At 47.6% G+C, this 23560-nt stretch overlaps 1 protein-coding gene across 2 annotated transcripts in view; it reads left to right on the top strand.

Annotated features, from left to right (window-relative positions):
- The window catches only part of GRIK5 (glutamate ionotropic receptor kainate type subunit 5), a 994397-nt gene that overhangs the window by 2772 nt on the left and 968065 nt on the right, over positions 1-23560 (top strand). The window lies entirely within an intron of this gene.

The raw sequence follows: 23560 nt of genomic DNA, 5'->3' as shown, positions 1-23560 counted from the left end.
GCTTATTATGGGGTCACCCGGGGTCTCTGCCCAGAGCGTGGCTCCATGTCTGAATAAGAGATTTCTATGGGGTGGATGTGTGTGTGTGTGTTTTTTTTTGGGGGGGGGGCAGGAGGGTACAGCTCAGCGCATGGCTCACCCTGGCTCTCTTCTCTATGTCACAGTGTGCGCCTGATCATATGTGGGCACATGCGTGCGTGTGTCTGATGGCCTGTGTCTGGATCTGTAAGTCTGCATGTGTGGTCATATGTTCACGCCGTGTGTATCACTGCTTTGAATAATCTCTATCCGGGTCTGGAAGTCTGTGTGTGTGTGTTTCCCTGTGGTGAAGCGTGTAGGTCTTTGAGTACGTTCGTATGTTTTAACATGTCCATTTGTCCTTGTGTATCTGTGTATGTCCGGGGTTATGGGTACATGTGTACAATACGTACAAGTTAGTAGATATGCAGTTGTACATAGAATGAGTCTATAGCTTGGCAGGTGTATGTATGTGTAGGTTAGCGTGTCAATGCAGACCTGTGTTTTTGTGTATGTTTCTTGTGGGTGTGTTCCTCTATATTTGTCTATGCATGTGTATGGTGTCATTGTGTGTGTGTGTTTAGACATGTGCCTATCTATTGGTGCAGCACAAGTTTTAAGGAGATGCTTCTGCGCGTCTCTCAATCTGGTTTGACACTGTCAGTTGTCTGTTGTGTGTGGGTGTATATGTGTACATGTGTGCTTCATTCCTTCATGTGTATTGTTGTGTCTGTGGTGCCCCTAGTTGTATGTGTGTGTTTCTGTCATTCTACACATGAAGTGTGTCTGTCTACGTGTCTGTACTCTTGTGTTTGTGGTAGTGCACATGTGTGTACATCCGTGTCTGTGTCTATTTCTATGTGTGTGTTTGTATCTGTGATCATGTGTCTATGTGTGCACATCGGTGTGTGTCTCTGTCTGCATGTCACCGTGCTTTTATGTTAATGTATCCGTGTGAACCCATAACCATGTGTCTGGAAGCCTTTGTGCATGTCTGTGAGTGCATTTGTGCATGTCTGTGAGAGCATTTGTGCATGTCTGTGAGAGCATTTGTGCATGTCTGTAGGTGCATTTGTGTGTGCATTTGTGCATTTCTGTAGGTGCATTTGTGCATGTCTGTGAGTGCATTTGTGCATGTCTGTGAGTGCATTTGGTCGTGTGATTGTGTGTAGAAGCCATATCAATGTGTTAATGTGTGTGTGTATTTCCATCACAGTGTGTCTATGTATGTTTTCTTCGTGTGCCTGTGTATGCATCTCTGAATTTATGTACGTGTGTGTCGGTGGAAGTTTGTCCATGAGTCTATGTGTGTGTTTCTACGTGCAACTGTGGTACTGAGTTTGTTGTTCTATGTGCATGTGATCATATGTTGACACATGTCTGTAAATGCCCTGTGAATCGTGCATGTCTGTTCAATGGTTATGTGTGTTTATTTGTGTGTGCCTCTGGTCATGTGTTCATGAGTGTATGTGTCTGTACTTCGGGTTGTCTCTCTGTATATGAGTGTATATCTGTGTGCATATGTGGTATGCATCTGCGTGTGTGTATCCTTGGAAGTATGGCTGCACGTGTGTGTGCCTCTGGTCATGTGTTTATGGTTGTATGTGTCTCTGTACCTCTGGCTGTAGCTGTATCTGAGTGTATATCTGTGTGCATCTGTGGCATGCGTCTGCATGTGTGTATGCTTGGAAGTGTGTCTGTGTGCGTGTGTGTGCCTCTGGTAGTGTGTTTATGGGTGTATGTGTCTCTGTACCTCTGGTTGAATCTGTTTGTGAGTGTATATCTGTGTGCATATGTGGTATGCATCTGTGTGTGTGTATGTTTGGAAGTATGTCTGCATGTGTGTTCCTCTGGTCATGTGTTTATGAGTGTATGTGTCTCTGTACCTCTGGTTGTATTTCTGTATGTGAGTGTATATCTGTGTGCTTCGGAGGCATGTGTCTGTGTGTGTTTATGCTTGGAAGCATGTCTGCATGTGTGTGCCTCTGGTCATGTGTTTATGAGTGTATGTGTCTCTGTACCTCTAGTTCTATCTCTGTATGTGAGTGTATATCTATGTGCTTCTGTGGCATGCATCTATGTGTGTATGCTTGGTAGTATGTCTGCATGTGTGGGCCCCTGGTCATATGTTTATGAGTGTATGTGTCTCTGTACCTCAGGCGGTGTCTGTGTGCTTATGTGGCATGCATCTGCATGTGTGTATGCTTGGAAGTGTGTCTGTGTGTGTGTGCCTCTGGTGATGTGTTTATGGGTGTATGTGTCTGTGTACCTCTGGCTGCATCTGTATGTGAGTGTATATCTATGTGCTTTTGTGGCATACGTATATGTGTGTATGCTTGGAAGTGTGTGTGCCTCTGGTCATGTGTTTATGAGTGTATTTGTCTGTTTTGCTTTACTTTTGACTGAGCCAAAATATACACACTGAAAGGAGTTGAAAAGATTCTCTGGAATGCACTTCTTAATCCGAAGAAGACATTTATTATAGCTTTTCGCAAGGTTCGTGAAGGAAGGCTTGAATAGTAAAAAGTGTACTTTTAAAATGTGCAACAATGCAATAAGACCATATATAAAGAATCTTCAATCTATAAACAGCAAATATATACATGCAAGAATACAAACACTGATATTGATAGATGTATATATATTCATACACAATGGGAAGCAAATAATTAATAAAAATGCATCACCGTAGGGCCTGTCAGGTGCTTCATCTTTCTCATGCCAGCAAGCCGATGACCCCGTTCAACTGCGAGAAAAAGAGATCTCTGCCCTCACAGGAAATCTATATCAGGCATTCTACTTCTGAATCCTGATTGAGGTCCATGAATCTACTACTGCCAATCAGGGTCATCTTTTATATTTTAAAGACCCAGAGAAGAAGCTTTCTGGCAAACCCCTCCCATTGAGGAGTATTCAAAATGCTGGCTAGTTTAGGTAAGCTTTGAAAGAAACACGTTGGGAGTTGGCCAAAATCCCAAGGCGTCCCTCCCAAAGTCAAAGCGTTCCCTGCTGTACTATAAACATCAGTCTGGTACATTCTTATCTTGCTGACTGTCTAACTCCTCCATATTATGTACTAGCTCTTCTGTGATAATATGTCCTAGCTCTTCGTGAGAAAGAGAACACGCAGAAATAGAAAACACATTGCATAACATGTTTGTACGGAAATCTACTCGCACCTCTAACGTGGCAGTGAAGCAGTGAAGCTAAGGCTAAGCTGAATACAAAATGGAGTCTGTAACTGGTGACCACCAATGTGACGGTGGGCAGCTAAGTCAAGTGCAAAGTGGTGCAACACGAAGTCAGTGGTCAAAACACAAATATCATTATAGTGGCTCTGTACCTCTGGTTGTAGCTGTATGTGAGTGTATATCTGTGTGCTTCTGTGGCATGCGTCTGTGTGTGATTGCTTGGAAGTATGTCTGCATGTGTGTGCCTCTGGTCGTGTGTTTATGAGTGTATGTGTCTCTGTACCTCTGGCTGTATCTGTATGTGAGCGTATATCTGTGTGCGTCTGTGGCATGTGTTTATGTGTGTGTATGCTTGGAAGTATGTCTGCATGTGTGCCTCTGGTCATGAGTTTATGAGTGAATGTGTCTCTGTACCTCTAGTTATATTTCTTTATGTGAGTGTATATCTGTGTGCTGCGGAGGCATGCGTCTGTGTGTGATTGCTTGGAAGCATGTCTGCATGTGTGGGCCTCTGGTCATGTGTTTATGAGTGTGTGTGTCTCTGTACCTCTGGCTGTATCTGTATGTGAGCATATATCTGTGTGCGTCTGTGGCATGTATCTATGTGTGTATGCTTGGAAGTGTGTCTGCATATGTGCCTCTGGTCATGTGTTTATGAGTGTATGTGTCTCTGTACCTCTAGTTATATTTCTTTATGTGGGTGTGTGCTCCGGAGGCATGTGTCTGTGTGTGTTTATGCTTGCAAGTATGTCTGCATGTGTGTGCCTCTGGTCATGTGTTTACGAGTGTATGTGTCTCTGTACCTCAGGAGGTACCTGTGTGCTTCTGTGGCATGCATTTGCATGTGTGTATGCTTGGAAGTGTGTCTGTGTGTGTGTGTGCCTCTGGTGATGTGTTTATGGGTGTATGTGTTTCTGTAATTCTGGCTGTACCTGTATGTGAGTGTATATCTGTGTGCTTTTGTGGCATGCGTCTATGTGTGTATGCTTGGACGTATATTTGTGTTTCAGGCCGTGTGTTTGTTAGTGTATGTATCTGTGAGCCTCTCGTGGCATGCCTTTATGTGCCAATAAATCCAATATTTCAAGCCCTCCAAAATCAAGTCACAATAGGGTTCCGTTGTGAATCTACCATGAAAGGATATTTATTTCCGTACAGCTTGCTTGGGCTACAGTGTCTCAGGAACCTTTTTGCTTGTCCAATTTCTTTAATTTCTTTAATTCCATACAGAGGTTCAAGAGTCTTTTTGCTGCCAACTTGTTTCATCCACACTGTCAGCACACCAGACTTCCTCAGGGCTAGAACTCAGGCCTCATATTTATTTTTCATTGGATTTTAGATTTGTGGCTCACTTTGCCACTGAGGATTTTGAGATATTATTCTTGAGGACTGAGTCTGTGATGGGCAGAGTGATGGACAATGAGGTGGACAGAGTGACATGAGGGTCTGTGATGGACAGTGAGGTGAGTGCTCCCAGCAGTTGGGAGGTTCTAGCCTCTTATCCTCCAAGGTCAGACCTCTCTGCCCCTCTGTCACATGCCTGTCTCCAGTCTCTCTGTCACAGCCTCGCTCTTGCTGTTATCCGTCTTTGTTTGTCACCCTTTAGGTCTCCTTCCCCCTTTCCCTCTCTCTGTCTCCCTGTTGCACTCTTTGGTCTTCAGCTCCTTTCTCCCTCTCCATTGCTCCTTCTCTCTCTAGTTATCTTTGGTCTCCAGTTCCTCTCTCCCTCGCTCTCTCTAGTTATCTTTGGTCTCCAGCCCCTCTCTCCCTCCCCCTTGCTCTGTGTCTCTCTAGTTCTCGTTGGTCTCCAGCTTCTCTTTCCCTCTCTCTGTCTCTCTCTAGTTCTCTTTGGTCTTAAGTGCCTGCCTCCCTTGCTCTGTCTCTCTCTCTCTATTTTATTTTGGTCTCCAGCTCCTCTCTCCCTTTTCCCTTTTTCTCTCTCTCTCTCTAGTTCTCTTTGGTCTCCAGCTCCTCCCTCCCTCTGTCTCTCTCTAGTTCTCTTTTGTCTCCAGCTTCTCTTTCCCTCTCTCTGTCTCTTTCTAGTTCTCTTTGGTCTCAAGCGCCTGTCTCCCTTGCTCTGTCTCTCTCTCTCTCTCTCTCTCTCTCTATTTCATTTTGGTCTCCAGCGCCTCTCTCCCTCTCCCCCTTTTTGTCTCTCCTTCTCTCTCCCTCTCTAGTGCTCTTTCCCTCCAACTCTCAAGTTCTCTTTGGTCCCAAGACCCCTCTCTCTAGCTCCCTGTTATGACTTTAAATGATAAGTTCTGCATATGTCATAAAGGATGTTGTGAAGTGTGCATTCTCTGAGTGCAAGTTGATCTAGCTAGAGGGAACGCACGGATCTTGGCAGGCTCATCAGATTCCAATCACATGAAAATTACTGGCCAGGTTTATGTGGCAGAAAGTGGACCTCCAATTTTAGGATGGGTACACCAATTCAACCTACACACCATCATAAACCCCAGAGCGTCTAACCAAGTAGTGGTTGTGGGTGAAATGAGTATAGAAAACCTTTTGGATTAAGCTAAAGATGTTTTTAGAGAATGTTGGGTTTGTTGAAAGGTTACATGAATGATATTAAGCTTTAAAAAGGGGCCATACCGGTAAAATATAAGGCGAGGAGAGTACCTGTTGTAATTAGAGGAGAGATTAAAAAAATGTTGGGTGACATGCTACGTGAAGTGGTAATCGAGCAGGTGGGAGCTTCCAGTTGGATTTCCCCAGTGGTTATCTCAGAAAAAGCTGGCCATTTGTGTTTTTGTGTGGATCTAAGGGGCGTAAATCAGGAAATAATAACTGACAATTTTCCATTACTTAATATAAACAAGATGTTTTTGATGCTGAAAGGAGGACATTTTTTTTTCAAAGCTTGACCTTAAAAATGCTTATCATCAGATTCCCCTGCATGAAAAATCTAAGAATATAACAGCTTTTATAACAAGGGACGTTCCAGTTTACTAGAATGCTATTTGATCTCTCCACTCTAGCCAGTGTATTTGAGCAAATCATATCAGAAATCTCCAAAGATGTAAATAATGTAATCTGTTTTCAAGATGGTATCTTAGTGTTTGGGAGGACAAAATGTTTATGTTCTTCAACAAACTTTAAATAGGTTGTCGGATGCTGGTCTTGCTTTGAGAAGGGAAAAGTGCAAGTTTTTTGTAGAGAAAAATTGAATATTTAGGGCACACTATAGCAGGAGGAGGACCTAAAGGCAATTTATTGTAGGCTATATAAGAGGCTTCTGCTCCCCAAGACAAAGACCAGTTGTGCTCCTCCATGGGATCAGTGGATTATTATGCCAAATTCATTGACAGGTTTGTGGAAAAAACTGAAGTGTTAATTAACCTGTTAAGGACAAGTGGCAATTGCATGTGGGAAAATGATGAACAAAAAGCCTTTCGGGATACCAAAAAAGAGATTTGTAATGCAGCAAGACTAGTACAATTTGACACCACTTTAAAGTCAATATTAACAGTAGATGCCAGTGGTACTGGCATAGGAGCCGCGTTATCGCAAGTGCACAATGCTGTGGTAAGAACTGTAGCTTTTGCTTCATGTTCATTAACAGAAACAGAACTTCAATATTCAGTTATTGAACGGGAGGCATTAGCTGCGGCTTGGTCAGTAGAATATTTCCGCACCTATTTGTGAGTATAGGGGTTTGTGCTTTGGACTGATCACAAACCATTGGTGAAAGTACTAACACCATGTGGCGCTGGGGAGGGACCAGCAAGGCTAGCAAGCTTGGCGGCAAGATTGCAAGAATACAGGTACAGGGTGGAATACATTCCTGGTTGGAAGAACGTGCAAACAGACTGTGTTTCACCTCTTTCAATAGACTGGAAGATGGTTGATAAGGAGGCAGTTATTTCTAAAGAGCTTGAGGGAGCGGTGGCCTGGATGAATGACTTTGAATGCAGTAACAGGCATGCAACATTTACCAAGGAGGAATGGAACAGGGAAATGGAAATGGACGAGGTATTCAGGCAAGTGAAAGAATTACTAGGTCAGCGGGAGTAGGAAACAGATTACAGTACGTTACGGAGTAAGGCCTTATCTGAAGATTATAGATGAACTATCTTTGAACAATCAGGAAATTGTCATGAGGAGCGATAACTTTGTGCCTCTTCAAGGTTTGAGGAAAAGGTTAGTGTCTTTGGCACATAAAGGGCATCTAGGACAAACTAAGTATATTAGTGGCCAGGAATGGACGAGCATGTCATTGGTTGGGTTTTCAGGTGTCAAGACTGTAAGGATAGTGAAAAAAGGCTTAAGACAGAGATTCAATTGGAAGGGGGGCATATTAATGATCCTGGTAACCACGGATACCATCTGTATGGATTTTATTGGACCAATGAATGAACTGGAACCTAGTTTGAAGTATGCTCTTGTCATGATGGATGTTCACTCCAAATGGTTAGTAGTTAAGTTCATGAGAGAGGTGCCATATTGGACTTAGAAAGTGTGCTTCAAGAAGAAGGATTTCCCAAAATGTTGATCAGAGATAATGGCATTCAACTTATATCAGTTGAAAAGCAAAAATGTTTAAGTAATTGTGGTATCAAACACAAATGCACTTCATCCTACAATCCACAAGGGAATCGTCTTGTGGAGAGGGCCAATCGATTAGTCAAAGGTACCATTCTAAAGGGTATACATAATGGAAAAGATGTTGAGAAAATAATGGAAGATCTAGTTTGGGCACATCGTACCACTGAGAATAGTGCCACAAAGAAGCCCCCATTCGAGTGTATGAGAGGAAGGAAACCTAGTACCAAATTACTTCCTGCGTGGTTGTACCTGTAGGACGACATTATTAAAATTGATAATGAGGAATTAGATATTAAGAAAAAACAAAGTGGAAGTGAGTGATTGGGGTAAAATCAGGAAAGGATGGGTAAAAGCTGGACTATCAAAATTTACAGGACCCTACAAAGTCAGAGTAGTTCATGAATTACATGATGTTCTCAAAAATGGAAACATGTAAAACAAGAGGAGGGTGGCTCTGTATCAAAAAGGAGGTGAGGATGTCAAGTCTGGGCAATTTACCAACAAAAGTATCAGTGGGTATATGATGATGAATGACAATGAACTGTTTAATAATGGAAATCGGAAGAGGGGTGTGGTGTTAGATAGTGGTAGTAAGGAAGGGGAAGGGTCTAGAAATGAGAAAAGTCAGAGCCTGTGTATCTGAAAGATTATGTTAAGTAATGATTTTTGTTGTATATTTTTGGATTACCATGTATATTCTTTCATTGGTTTATTTTTGATTATATATATTATATACATAGTTTTTCTTTAAGTTTCCTTTTACCTTCAGTTTCAGTTCAGTTCCTTCATTTGTTTTATGGTTCCTTAGAATTGAAGTATTGCATTATCCTAAGGGAGGGATGTGTTATGACTTTAAGTGATAAGTTCTACATATATGTCATAAAGGATGTCGGGAAGCGTGCGTCTCTGAGTGCCAGTAGCCGGCAGATTGAACACAGGGTTCTAGGCAGCCTGAATTGAAGAAAGACATCCTACAGTGTGGAGAGTAATTACTACACTCCCTCTAGTGCTCTTTCCCTCCATCTCTCTAGTTCCCTTTCGTCACAAGCCCCCTCTCTCTCTCTAGTTCCCTTTGGTCTCCTGCTCCCCCTCTAGTTCTTTTTGGTCTTCCCCCTCTTTTTTCCCCCCCTCTAGTTCTCTATAGTCTCCCACCCCTCACTTCCAGTCGCGGCTGGTGACTCAGCGTAGTAGCAGGGCGGGGGCAGGGGGAAGCAAATCAAAAATACAAAAAAATATATATATATATCATGTAAAATTCTACTCACCTTGTAGCTGCGCTGCTCCCGCGCCGCCGTCATCGCACTCCAGGCACAGACTCCCAGCCTGCCCTGCGGCAATCATGACACTGCTCAGAGAAGCATTATGATTGGCTGGAGCATCCTGGCTGGGAGCTCCAATGCAGACTGGGAGCCTGTGCCGGGGCTCTCTCCAAATCGGCTCCACAGTGCCGAGTGGGAGAGAGCCCTTGTGCGCATGTGTGTTTGGCCGGCTGGAGACAGCCGGCCAAACACATGCACTCTGAGGGGAGTGCTCGGTGCACTCCCCTCGTTGTCACCCCCATGGCCCCACCCCTTAAGAAATTAAAGGACAATAAACAGCGTTTACTGTCGTTTTGTTTCTAAAGGTTTGCAGCTGCTGCTGCTGAGGGGGGTGTTGGGGGGATGCTCGTCCGCCCTAACGGAGGTGCCGCCCCTGCAGTCACTTCCTCTGCCTCTCTGGTCCTGTTTAGTCTCTTTCATTTGACCCCCACCCTGCTCTCCCAATGCACCCTCTTTCTCTCTTCCTCTAGTTCTCTGTGCCCCCCACTTCCTCCCTGCCTCCCTCTATTTGTCGTTGCTCTCCCGCCCCACCTCTCTCTTCCCGCCTTGGCTTCTCTCCCTCCCGTCCACTTCTAGGTACCTTCTGTCCATCCGTGGCCTCGCCTCGGCTGCCCCCCTGTAACCCCTGACCAGAGACAACAACGGGACGCGAGTGCCTCGGCAAAGCGCCAAGTCATGGCTGAGGGTGCGAATAGCAACAGCGCTGTCAACGTAAGCACTTCTAGGCGCTTCCTGGGTAGAGCGGGAGACTGGACGGGGGGGGAGGGTGGTACTTTGATGTGTTTCACACCTGGGCACGGGGGATTCTTCCGTGACTGTGGGCGGTGCCCGTGGCCTGTGCACTGGACTAACTCTGGCCGGTTTTACTTCTGACGTCCGTCCTGAAAGCTTTTCTGTGTAATTTAATGACGTGTCCGGCAAAACCGTCGCAAACGCTTGAAGAGACTAGTGGTGCTGTCGCCCGTCCGTATTGTAAGAGTTTTCAGGTGTGGGCTCTGGTGCTGCTTTCTGGTGGTTGTGGGTGAGGTGGCCTGGAGGTTCACAGTGGCCTCCTGAGTTACCAAGGCTGTGTAGGTTGGTTGTCCCTCGCTGTGGGGAGGCTCCAACACCGTAAGGCTGTAGGTGATTGAGGCTGGCTGTGAGGTTTGGTGGCAGGTTGGCGTGTTGGTTGCAGTCCTTTGATAATGTAAGGCTCTAGGTGATTGAGGCTGGGTGGGAGGTGTGGTGGCAGGTTGGCATGTTGGCTCCTGGTGATTGAGGCTGGCTGTGAGGTGTGGTGGCAGGTTGGCATGTTGGCTCCTGGTGATTGAGTCTGGCTGTGAGGTGTGGTGGCAGGTTGGCATGTTGGCTCCTGGTGATTGAGGCTGGCTGTGAGGTGTGGTGGCAGGTTGGCGTGTTGGTTGCAGTCCTTTGATAATGTAAGGCTGTAGGTGATTGAGGCTGGGTGTGAGGTGTGGTGGCTGGTTGGTGTGTTGGTTGATGTCCTTTGATAATGTAAGGCTCTAGGTGATTGAGGCTGGGTGTGAGGTGTGGTGCCAGGTTGCCATGTTGGTTGATGTCCTTTGATAATGTAAGGCTCTAGGTGATTGAGGCTGGCTGTGAGGTGTGGTGGCAGGTTGGCATGTTGGTTCCTGGTGATTGAGGCTGGCTGTGAGGTGTGGTGGCAGGTTGGCGTGTTGGCTCCTGGTGATTGAGGCTGGCTGTGAGATGTGGTGGCAGGTTGCCATGTTGGTTGATGTCCTTTGATATTCTAAGGCTCCTGGTGATTGAGGCTGGCTGTGAGGTGTAGTGGCAGGTTGGCGTGTTGGTTGCAGTTCTTTGATAATGTAAGGCTGTAGGTGATTGAGGCTGGCTGTGAGGTGTGGTGGCAGGTTAGCATGTTGGCTCCTGGTGATTGAGGCTGGCTGTGAGGTGTGGTGGCAGGTTGGCATGTTGGCTCCTGGTGATTGAGGCTGGCTGTGAGGTGTGGTGGCAGGTTGGCATGTTGGCTCCTGGTGATTGAGGCTGGCTGTGAGGTGTGGTGGCAGGTTGGCATGTTGGCATGTTGGCTCCTGGTGATTGAGGCTGGCTGTGAGGTGTGGTGGCAGGTTGGCGTGTTGGCTCCTGGTGATTGAGGCTGGCTTTGAGGTGTGGTGGCAGGTTGGCATGTTGGCTCTCGGTGATTGAGGCTGGCTGTGAGGTGTGGTGGCAGGTTGGCGTGTTGGTTGCAGTTTTTTGATAATGTAAGGCTCTAGGTGATTGAGGCTGGCTGTGAGGTGTGGTGGCAGGTTGGCATGTTGGCTCTCGGTGATTGAGGCTGGCTGTGAGGTGTGGTGGCAGGTTGGCGTGTTGGCTCCTGGTGATTGAGTCTGGCTGTGAGGTGTGGTGGCAGGTTGGCATGTTGGCTCCTGGTGATTGAGGCTGGGTGTGAGGTGTGGTGGCAGGTTGGCATGTTGGCTCCTGCTGATTGAGTCTGGCTGTGAGGTGTGGTGGCAGGTTGGCATGTTGGCTCCTGGTGATTGAGTCTGGCTGTGAGGTGTGGTGGCAGGTTGGCATGTTGGCTCCTGGTGATTGAGGCTGGCTGTGAGGTGTGGTGGCAGGTTGGCGTGTTGGTTGCAGTCCTTTGATAATGTAAGGCTGTAGGTGATTGAGGCTGGGTGTGAGGTGTGGTGGCTGGTTGGTGTGTTGGTTGATGTCCTTTGATAATGTAAGGCTCTAGGTGATTGAGGCTGGGTGTGAGGTGTGGTGCCAGGTTGCCATGTTGGTTGATGTCCTTTGATAATGTAAGGCTCTAAGTGATTGAGGCTGGCTGTGAGGTGTGGTGGCAGGTTGGCATGTTGGTTCCTGGTGATTGAGGCTGGCTGTGAGGTGTGGTGGCAGGTTGGCGTGTTGGCTCCTGGTGATTGAGGCTGGCTGTGAGATGTGGTGGCAGGTTGCCATGTTGGTTGATGTCCTTTGATATTCTAAGGCTCCTGGTGATTGAGGCTGGCTGTGAGGTGTAGTGGCAGGTTGGCGTGTTGGTTGCAGTTCTTTGATAATGTAAGGCTGTAGGTGATTGAGGCTGGCTGTGAGGTGTGGTGGCAGGTTAGCATGTTGGCTCCTGGTGATTGAGGCTGGCTGTGAGGTGTGCTGGCAGGTTGGCATGTTGGCTCCTGGTGATTGAGGCTGGCTGTGAGGTGTGGTGGCAGGTTGGCATGTTGGCTCCTGGTGATTGAGGCTGGGTGTGAGGTGTGGTGGCAGGTTGGCATGTTGGTTGATGTCCTTTGATAATGTAAGGCTCTAAGTGATTGAGGCTGGCTGTGAGGTGTGGTGGCAGGTTGGCATGTTGGTTCCTGGTGATTGAGGCTGGCTGTGAGGTGTGGTGGCAGGTTGGCGTGTTGGCTCCTGGTGATTGAGGCTGGCTGTGAGATGTGGTGGCAGGTTGCCATGTTGGTTGATGTCCTTTGATATTCTAAGGCTCCTGGTGATTGAGGCTGGCTGTGAGGTGTAGTGGCAGGTTGGCGTGTTGGTTGCAGTTCTTTGATAATGTAAGGCTGTAGGTGATTGAGGCTGGCTGTGAGGTGTGGTGGCAGGTTAGCATGTTGGCTCCTGGTGATTGAGGCTGGCTGTGAGGTGTGCTGGCAGGTTGGCATGTTGGCTCCTGGTGATTGAGGCTGGCTGTGAGGTGTGGTGGCAGGTTGGCATGTTGGCTCCTGGTGATTGAGGCTGGCTGTGAGGTGTGGTGGCAGGTTGGCATGTTGGCATGTTGGCTCCTGGTGATTGAGGCTGGCTGTGAGGTGTGGTGGCAGGTTGGCGTGTTGGCTCCTGGTGATTGAGGCTGGCTTTGAGGTGTGGTGGCAGGTTGGCATGTTGGCTCTCAGTGATTGAGGCTGGCTGTGAGGTGTGGTGGCAGGTTGGCGTGTTGGTTGCAGTTTTTTGATAATGTAAGGCTCTAGGTGATTGAGGCTGGCTGTGAGGTGTGGTGGCAGGTTGGCATGTTGGCTCTCGGTGATTGAGGCTGGCTGTGAGGTGTGGTGGCAGGTTGGCGTGTTGGCTCCTGGTGATTGAGGCTGGCAGTGAGGTGTGGTGGCAGGTTGGCATGTTGGCTCTCGGTGATTGAGGCTGGCTGTGAGGTGTGGTGGCAGGTTGGCATGTTGGGTCCTGGTGATTGAGGCTGGCTGTGAGGTGTGGTGGCAGGTTGGCATGTTGGCTCCTGGTGATTGAGGCTGGCTGTGAGGTGTGGTGGCAGGTTGGCGTGTTGGTTGCAGTCCTTTGATAATGCAAGGCTCCTGGTGATTGAGGCTGGGTGTGAGGTGTGGTGGCAGGTTAGCATGTTGGCTCCTGGTGATTGAGGCTGGCTGTGAGGTGTGGTGGCAGGTTGGCATGTTAGTTGCAGTCCTTTGATAATGCAAGGCTCCTGGTGATTGAGGCTGGCTGTGAGGTTTGGTGGCAGGTTGGCGTGTTGGTTGAAGTCCTTTGATAATGTAAGGCTCTAGGTGATTGAGGCTGGCTGTGAGGTGTGGTGGCAGGTTGGCATGTTGGCTCCTGGTGATTGAGGCTGGGTGTGAGGTGTGGTGGCAGGTTGGCATGTTGGCTCCTGCTGATTGAGTCTGGCTGTGAGGTGTGGTGGCAGGTTGGCATGTTGGCTCCTGGTGATTGAGGCTGGCTGTGAGGTGTGGTGGCAGGTTGGCATGTTGGCTCCTGGTGATTGAGTCTGGCTGTGAGGTGTGGTGGCAGGTTGGCATGTTGGCTCCTGGTGATTGAGGCTGGCTGTGAGGTGTGGTGGCAGGTTGGCGTGTTGGTTGCAGTCCTTTGATAATGTAAGGCTGTAGGTGATTGAGGCTGGGTGTGAGGTGTGGTGGCTGGTTGGTGTGTTGGTTGATGTCCTTTGATAATGTAAGGCTCTAGGTGATTGAGGCTGGGTGTGAGGTGTGGTGCCAGGTTGCCATGTTGGCTCCTGGTGATTGAGGCTGGCTGTGAGGTGTGGTGCCAGGTTGCCATGTTGGTTGATGTCCTTTGATAATGTAAGGCTCTAGGTGATTGAGGCTGGCTGTGAGGTGTGGTGGCAGGTTGGCATGTTGGTTCCTGGTGATTGAGGCTGGCTGTGAGGTGTGGTGGCAGGTTGGCGTGTTGGCTCCTGGTGATTGAGGCTGGCTGTGAGATGTGGTGGCAGGTTGCCATGTTGGTTGATGTCCTTTGATATTCTAAGGCTCCTGGTGATTGAGGCTGGCTGTGAGGTGTAGTGGCAGGTTGGCGTGTTGGTTGCAGTTCTTTGATAATGTAAGGCTGTAGGTGATTGAGGCTGGCTGTGAGGTGTGGTGGCAGGTTAGCATGTTGGCTCCTGGTGATTGAGGCTGGCTGTGAGGTGTGGTGGCAGGTTGGCATGTTGGCTCCTGGTGATTGAGGCTGGCTGTGAGGTGTGGTGGCAGGTTGGCATGTTGGCTCCTGGTGATTGAGGCTGGCTGTGAGGTGTGGTGGCAGGTTGGCATGTTGGCTCCTGGTTATTGAGGCTGGCTGTGAGATGTGGTGGCAGGTTGGCGTGTTGGTGGAAGTCTTCTGGCTCTAGCAGACTATCAGTCCTCAGAGTTAACGAAGTGATTAATTCCACGAGAGGGGGTGCATTATTGCTTTTTGGGGGTATGTGAATGGAATCAAGGTAGTTGTGCCTGCTGCTGTAAGTGTAGTTTATGTGCATGAGTAGTGATGTTTACATACTGTAGACCTGAGCGAGGAGCAAGGGGGCTGTGTGCATCACTGGGATGAGAGACAGTTCAGGACCAACAGCCATATTAAGGGATACGCCATTGACCTTAAAATACAACCGATCACAGTACAAACGGCAACAACACGGTTTTTAATGTGAACAAGTTTTAAAATATAAAATAACATATTTTCTATAAAACTGAAGTGGGTACATGTTGTGTTGTACAGTACAACACACGCCTCTCGTGCACCCACAATTTCCCGACGCTTGTCGGGGTTGTAAACATGGCTAGCAGGGGCTAGCAGGGGCTAGGTGAGCGATCCTGCTTTGTAAACGGGAGTCGAGGACACCCGGGCCCGCGCCCCCCGCCCCCGCCGGCAGGTTTCAAAGTGCTCACATCCTTCGGAAACGTCCGTGTCCTCCTTCTATCTCAGCAGCAGGGGGAGGTGGCCATAGAGAGGACGCCCAAGACGCCCCCAACACAATTAGAGCTTTTTTGCTAGGTATCCGGCATGTCAACTGGGTGAGCTTTTTTCATTGCCAGATTTTTAATAACACTTTTGGGCAATTTTCAAAAGCGTATTTCTAACAGCAAGTGTGGCGGTTTGCCACCGTTTTTTAGGTGAACATAAAAGTTTATGTGCAGGGAGTGCCTGGAAAACATCGCCAGCGAGTAAAGTGCTTCTCTTTGGAAAGTATCACATTGTCCCCAGAGAGCTGAGATCCTCAGCTATTCACGTGTCTGCAGTGGCCACAACTTGGGTGAAGGAAACCCTCACCTAGAGACTTGTAGCTGTCCACCCATATTCACCCCTAGAGACAGGGCAGAGTGCAGAGAGCCCCCACCTAGAGACACTCGGACTTCCAGTTGTCCACCCCTAGAGACAGGACAGAGCGCAGACAGCCCTCACCTAGAGACACTCAGGCTTGCAGGTGTCCACCCCTAGAGACAGGACAGAGCGCAGACAGCCCTCACCTAGAGACACTCAGGCTTGCAGGTGTCCACCCCTAGATACAGGGCTGAGTGCAGACAGCCCTCACCTAGAGACACTCGGACTTGCATGTGTCCACCCCTAGAGACAGGCCGGTGCGCAGACAGCCCTCACCTAGAGACACTCAGGCTTGCAGGTGTCCATCCCTAGAGACAGGCCAGTGCGCAGACAGCCGTCACCTAGAGACACTCGGGCTTGCAGGTGTCTATCCCTAGAGACAGGCCAGTGCGCAGACAGCCCTCACCTAGAGACACTCGGACTTGCAGCTGTCCACCCCTAGAGACAGGCCAGTGCGCAGACAGCCCTCACCTAGACACACTCGGACTTGCAGGTGTCCACCCCAAGAGACAGGCCAGTGCGCAGTCAGCCATCACTTAGAGACACTCGGAGTTGGAGCTGTCCACCCCTAGAGACAGGACAGCGTGCAGACAGCAATCACTTAGAGACACTCGGACTTCCAGTTGTCCACCCCTAGAGACAGACCAGTGTGCAGACAGCCCTCACCTAGAGACACTCGGACTTGGAGCTGTCCACCCCTAGATACAGGGCAGAGTGCAGACAGCCCTCACCTAGAGACACTCGGACTTACAGGTGTCCACCCCAAGAGACAGGCCAGTGTGCAGAGAGCCCTCACCTAGAGACACTCAGGCTTGCAGGTGTCCACCCCTAGAGACAGGCCAGCGTGCAGACAGCCCTCACCTAGAGACACTCACAGTTGGAGCTGTCCATCCCTAGAGACAGGCCAGTGCGCAGACAGCTCTCACCTAGAGACACTCGGAGTTGGAGCTGTCCACCCCTAGAGACAGGCCAGCGTGCAGACAGCCCTCACATAGAGACACTCAGGCTTGCAGGTGTCCATCCCTAGAGACAGGCCAGTGCGCAGACAGCCCTCACCTAGAGACACTCGGAGTTGGCGCTGTCCACTCCTAGAGACAGGCCGGTGCGTAGACAGCCCTCACCTAGAGACACTCAGACTTGCAGCTGTCCACCCCTGGAGACAGGCCAGTGTGCAGACATCCCTCACCTAGAGACAATCACACCTGCAGCTGTCCACCCCTAGAGACAGGCCAGCGTGCAGACAGCCCTCACATAGAGACACTCAGGCTTGCAGGTGTCCAACCCTAGAGACAGGCCAGCGCGCAGACAGCCCTCACCTAGAGACACTCGGACTTGCAGCTGTCCATCCCTAGAGACAGGCCAGCGTGCAGTCAGCCCTCACCTAGAGACACTCGGACTTACAGCTGTCCACCCCTAGAGACAGGGCAGAGCGCAGACAGCCCTCACCTAGAGACACTCGGACTTGCAGCTGTCCACCCCTAGAGACAGGCCAGTGCGCAGTCAGCCCTCACCTAGAGACACTCGGACTTGCAGCTGTCCACCCCTAGAGACAGGCCAGCGTGCAGTCAGCCCTCACATAGAGACACTCAGGCTTGCAGGTGTCCATCCCTAGAGACAGGCCAGTGCGCAGACAGCCCTCACATAGAGACACTCGGACTTGCAGCTGTCCACCCCTAGAGACAGGCCAGTGCGCAGACAGCCCCCACATAGAGACACTCGGACTTGCAGCTGTCCACCCCTAGAGACAGGCCAGCGTGCAGACAGCCCTCACCTAGAGACACTCGGACTTGCAGGTGTCCAACCCTAGAGACAGGCCAGCGCGCAGACAGCCCTCACCTAGAGATGCTCGGACTTGCAGCTGTCCACCCCTAGAGACAGGCCAGCGCGCAGACAGCCCTCACCTAGAGACACTCGGACTTGCAGCTGTCCACCCCTAGAGACAGGCCAGTGCGCAGACAGCCCTCACCTAGATACATATCCCTAGAATATTCCTATGCACTTGCTATCCCTAGAATATGCATGTGAACTAGCTTTCCCTGGAATATTCCTGTTATGTATTGGTTTTCCCTACAATATTCCAGTGTACTGTTTTTCCCTAGCAAATTCATATGCAACGGCCTTACCTACAATATTCCTATGCACTTGTTTTCCCCAGCATATTCCTATGCACTGGCTTTCTCTAGGATATTCCTATGTACTGGCCTTTCCCAGAACATTCCTATGCACTGAATTTCCCTACAATATTCCTATGCACTGAATTTCCCTACAATATTCCTATGCACTGGTGTTTCCTAGAATATTCCTGTTTACTGGTTTCCCTACAATATTCCTATGCACTGGCTAGCCCTAGAATAATTCTATGCACTGTTTTTTCCTAGAATATTTCTATGCACTGTTTTCCTTCAATATTCTTATGCACTGTTTTTTCCCGCAAAATCCCTACGCACTGTTTTGCCTAGAATATTCCTATGCACTGGTTTTCCCTGCAATATTCCTATGCACTGTTTTTCCCCCTAGAATATTCCTATGCACTGGTTTTCCCTGCAATATTCCTATGCACTGTTTTTTCCCCTAGAATATTCCTATGCACTGGTTTTCCCTGCAATATTCCTATGCACTGTTTTTTCCCCTAGAATATTCCTATGCACTGGTTTTCCCCCTAGAATATTCCTATGCACTGGTTTTCCCCTAGAATATTCCTATGCACTGGTTTTCCCTGCAATATTCCTATGCACTGGTTTTTCCCCTAGAATATTCCTATGCACTGGTTTTCCCTGCAATATTCCTATGCACTGTTTTTTCCCCTAGAATATTCCTATGCACTGTTTCTGTATCTATCTACACAATTGCATTAAGAAGAACTGCTTTGTATTTCAATGAACATAAAGACACAATAAAAACTGGCCACGCCTCAAACAACTGTAGAATAATGTTTGTTCTCTGCTACACCCGGGAGGGATGTCTTGGTCCTGTGACGGTCCTGTGATGCTGACTGATGAATATCCTGTCTTCGTACTAGGAACAGATTGTTTGGTAGATCATCACTTACGGTAGGGTGTGGACCACAGGTAAAGCACAGACAGGTCTGTACCTTCTCGCATCATGGGAGGAGTGTCTTGATCCTGTGATAGTCTGTGATGCTGACTGATGGATATCCTGTGCTCCTAGAAGATCCAGGTTATTCTGTAAATGTTTAATAATGGTGGCAGTGGACCACAGGGAAACCACGGACAGGTCTGTACGTTCTCGCATCATGGGGGATTGTCTCGACCCTGTGATAGTCTGTGATGCTGACTGATGAATATCCTGTGCTCCTAGAAGATCCAGGTTATTCTGTAGATGTGTAATAATGGTGGCAGTGGACCACAGGGACACCACGGACAGGTCTGTACCTTCTCACGTCCTGGAGTGAAGTCTTGTTCCTGTGATGGTCCGGTGATGCTGACTGATGATTATCCTGTGCTCCTAGAAGATCCAGGTTATTCTGTAGATGTTTAATAATGGTGGCTGTGGACCACAGGGAAACCACGGACAGGTCTGTACGTTCTTGCATCACAGGGGGATGTCTTGATCCGGTGATGGTCCAGTGATGTTGACTGGTTAATATCCTATGCTCTGACTAGGTCCAGGTGCATCCATAGATGTTTACTTACAGTAAGGTGTGGGCCACAGATAAACCGTACACAGGGCTCTATCTTGTCACGTCACTTCAGTTCAGAGAAGGCTTTTAAGTGTGACGTAGTAAAATCTTGCTCAATGTTGTTGGCCTGTCCTGTGGAATAGATGCCTGGACACAAGTTGCAAAATACCCTTGTGTTGGGCAGAGCAACAAGAAGTGTGGTTGCCCCTCCGTGTAGAGGGGCTAGCGAGTTACCCTGAGCAAAGATCAGCTACTGAGTGGTGGTACCTGTTGCATGGATGGTCTTTCTCTGACACATAGCCAGGCAGTGGTCAGAGGTCAGCGGCTAGCATTAAATGTGTACCGTCCATGTAGGACCTTTGTACACTACTTTTTACTGTCACCACTGTTGTTGGACGAGCAGAAATGTCAGCTTTGTTAATGGCAGGAGCTTGTAGCCTGTCTCTCTCAGTGCCACACACCTCTTCCATTCCAGCCTTGTACTGTCCCTGACCTCCTCTAGTTGCCTTGATGTTTATTTTGGGGGTGTGCACCCCAACAGGAGTGCTTGAAAGTCTTCATGTTCCAGTCCCAGGTGCATATGTATCTAGGACTGAGGTGCACACCCAATGTGGATCCCCAACATCTGAGATGAAGGCCCTTTGGAGGTGAAGGGGTTACTCCCTTCAGCTAAAGGTCAAAAGGAGATGAGCACAACCTCTTCTCTGGTTGGAGTTGATCTGGCTTAGGTGCCTTCAGGTAGAAGCTGGAATCAGGGCATTTACCTGGTAACGCGCCAGGTGTGTAGCACATCCCTACACGGGTGGGTTGGTTTACTTAGAATAATCCTCAAGTCTGGTCTAGATAATTCTGTCAGGTTAGGAGAGGGTGGGTAGGTCCCTATTCGAGGTAGGATCTTCTAAAATCAGGAGTGTTTTAGACCCTAAAAGCATCAGAGACTATGAGACAAATGGCGAAAACCTTAAATCGATGAACGTATTCCACATTATGAGACTGTGCGGCCATAGCGATATTCGCAAAATTATAGTTTTGCCGCATTTCCCACCTAATCCATCATCTGCTTCATAATCTGCAGATTCTAACAAAAAAAAATACTTTCTATCTCAAACGGTTCAATAGTTAGTAAAGCTGCAGCAATTTTGCTGCCCCAAAATAGAATGCCCCCTGCAAAACTGGGCTGATCACATTTCCGTTGTACTAAAGTGGTGCTAATGAGGGGTTACCAAATCCCTGGCAATGTTACCAGGTTTAAAAATGATCAAATCATTTGAAATATTATTACAAAATGTGCTGCGTTATACCCAGTGCTTAATTTGTGCTTGTTGTTTCTGGTGCAGAGCACCCGCACTTATTTTTAAGTGCCAGGGCTTATTCTTCTGCTGCAAGTATTTGCTGTGAGCAAAAGACACATACAGGAAAGACAGAGGAAGAGAAAAAAGAAAAAGCGTAACAATGAGTAGAAAGCTGCAAGAGTGAGCTGAAGGGGCAGGGAGTAGCTGTAAATGGATTAAAGAGGCCCGAGATGGCTTCAGGATTAGCCGCCTCAGAATGCCACAGCAACCTCGTGTTTAAGAGAAGGGTTTTGGGCACCAGCACCTTTTTATTTACAAATTAAGCACTGGTTATACCCCATAATTTGCATTTCTTTACCGCATCATTTACTCAACTCTGCCGGATAATTTGGTCCTCTCTTGCAGCATTATTCCAATGGCTTCGATGTATTTTTACTATGTTGTTGGTAGAAGCTGTACGGAAGGGCCGTTGTCCTTCAGATGTTTGTTGTGGTAGCCACAATGTGAAATATGAAATAATTAAAAATATGCAAACAATTATAGTTCCTGCATTAAGATTTCCAGTTGGCTGAGTGGAACCGAGATGTTTTCATTGTCTCTCGGACATGCTGCCCCTTTTTTGTTGATTCCACCAGAGCTCGTGATGACATCGCTGAAGGGAAGCGGTGTGTTCGGCCTAAAGTCAATACTAGATGGAGCCAGGTACCTGTGACAAAGATGCAGTGACAGTCCCGACAGTGATGTGCTGCCATCCTTGCATAAATAACAGCTTTCAGACGTAGTCAGAATACACAAAGCAGAGGCGTGTGGGCTATGACATCACCCAGGATGTCTAGTTCCCTTGAATATATAATTTATATGGTAGATAAGCTCTCTATAGCTGTGATTTCATTTGTTTGATAATTATGAAAATAAATTGCAATGCAATAGGTCTCACATTTGCTTGAATTGGAGCTATTGGTGTTGTAAATGCATAACTGGGCTTTTCTTGCCACATAAATTGGTCAATCCTGCATCATAATTTGGTCCTCTCCCACATAATTCCAGTGGCCGTGCATATAACTAAATCACTTCCATTTACCTTCTTCCTCTATCTGCAGCAAAAATGAAAATATTGCCATTATTTATTATATTTATTTATGTTATTATTTTGGGGTCTTCCCAACCTAGTGTGGGGACCCAGAGATGACCTAGAAAGAACACGTTGTGGTGACCGTTTTGATGGTGGCCCCACTGTCCTAGGAGGACCACACAGTGAATTATGGGCAAACATGTTTTGCAAAAGGAATGTTCCACAAAGCATTATGGGGCGAGTTTCGTAGTGCAGTGAATATTGTAGTATCTTGACTGTACTGCTCAGAGCAGCCCCTAGAGGGCACCATAATAAAAATAGTATTTGTAAGAAACATGGTCAGGTAACAGTATAGTCAGCCTCAGAGAGCATAACCACATGAAAACAGAAGGGTAGAACACAATGCAGTGTAACCATATATTTAGCCCCATAAGGGAGTAGTGTATTACACATTTTCATTTTCAGGCCTATTAGAATGATATTGCAAACAAGGCCCTTAAACACAAACTACACCCAGCTGTAAAACAAAAGTTCCAGCCTTGAGAGAACTTAAAAAGACACTGAATGGTGGAAGGGGTTACTATTTTGCCCCCCGCCCCAACCTAGTGTGGGGACCTGGAGATGACCTAGACAGAAAGAGTGTGTCATGTGTTTTGGGCAAAAATGTTATGTAAAAGGAATGCCTTGCAAAGCATTGTGGGGCACGGTTCTGAGTGCAGCGTATATTGTAGTATCTTGATTGTAGTGCTCAGAACAGACTCTAGAGGGCACCACAGTAAAAATAGCATTTGTAAGAAACATGGTCATGTAACCATATAGTCAGCCCTTAGAGACCATACCCACCTGAAAAGAGAATGGCAGAAGTTAACTAAATATTTAGCCACTAGAAGCATAGTGCATTACACATTTTCAAGCCTATTAGAATAATATTATACTCAAGACCCTTAAAACACAAACTACTCTCAGCTGTAACACAAAAGTTCCACCATGAGAGAGCTGAAAAAGACACTGAATGGCGGGAGGGGTTATTATTTTGGTGTCCCCCCAACCTAGCATGGGCATCCAGAGTTGACATAGACAAAAAGAGTGCATTGTGCTGAACATTTTGATGGTGGTCCCATTTTCCTAGGACCTCAACATGGTGAGTTATGGGCAAAAATGTTATGTAAAAGTAATGCCCTGCAAAGCATTATGGGACAAGTTTCTGAGTTCAGCGGATATTGTAGTATCTTGCCTGCAATGCTCAGAACATTCCCTAGAGGACACCACAGTAAAAACAGCATTTGGAAGAAACATGGTTATGTAAAAAGAGAATGGCAAACAGTAATGAAGTATAACCATGTATTTAGCCCCTTGAGGGTGTAGTGCCTTACACATGTTTAGGCCCAGCAGACCTACTGCAATGATATTACAAACAAGGCCCTTAAAACACAAACTACTCCAAACTGTAAAACAAAAGTTCCAGCCATGAGAACTTAAAAAGACACTGAATGGTGGGAGGGGTTATTATTTTGGTGTCCCCCCAACCTAGCATGGGCATCCAGAGATGACATAGGCAGAAAGAGTGCATTGTGCTGAACATTTTGATGGTGGTCCCATTTTCCTAGGACCTCAACATGGTGAGTTATGGGCAAAAATGTTATGTAAAAGGAATGCCCTGCAAAGCATTATGGGACAAGTTTCTGAGTGCAGCGGATATTGTCGTATCTTGCCTGCAATGCTCAGAACATTCCCTAGAGGACACCACAGTAAAAACAGCATTTGGAAGAAACATGGTCATGTAAAAAGAGAATGGCAAACAGTAATGAAGTATAACCATATATTTAGCCCCTTGAGGGTGTAGTGCCTTACACATTTTTAGGCCTAGCAGACCTACTGCAATGATATTACAAACAAGGCCCTTAAAACACAAACTACTCCCAACTGTAAAACAAAAGTTCCAGCTATGAGAACTTAAAAAGACACTGAATGGTGGGAGAGTTTAC

This window comes from Pleurodeles waltl, chromosome 7 (genome assembly GCF_031143425.1).
Source record: "Pleurodeles waltl isolate 20211129_DDA chromosome 7, aPleWal1.hap1.20221129, whole genome shotgun sequence".
In the NCBI taxonomy this organism is placed as follows: Eukaryota; Metazoa; Chordata; class Amphibia; order Caudata; family Salamandridae; genus Pleurodeles; species Pleurodeles waltl.
This window is presented reverse-complemented; position numbering and strand designations above follow the sequence as displayed.